Raw genomic sequence first — 294 nt, 5'->3', positions numbered from 1 at the left:
CCCCCCGCCCCCATTCCCGGGGGGAGGGGGAAGCCTTTGGCTTCCTAAGGGCAAACAGAGGAGCGATAAGAGGCAAGAGCAGAGGGAGTTGTATCTTCCCTCCCCCCAGCTGAGTTGGCTCAGCAGCTCCCAGGCACCCCAGCACCCCACTGCCTCACAGTGCTCCCCAAAGAAGGGAAAAGGGTCCTTTCAGCTGGCTTTCCCCTCAGCTAAACAGAAATAGGGGAAATTAAAGCTGTTGGACTCCAACAACTGCACTCCCCTAGCCGCCTCAAGCCCAGGTCAGCCCTGGGC

The sequence above is a fragment of the Merops nubicus genome, unplaced genomic scaffold (assembly GCF_000691845.1).
Source record: "Merops nubicus isolate BGI_N331 unplaced genomic scaffold, ASM69184v1 scaffold29817, whole genome shotgun sequence".
Taxonomy (NCBI): Eukaryota; Metazoa; Chordata; class Aves; order Coraciiformes; family Meropidae; genus Merops; species Merops nubicus.
The sequence above is the reverse complement of the archived record's forward strand: the minus strand, read 5'-3'. Positions refer to the sequence as shown.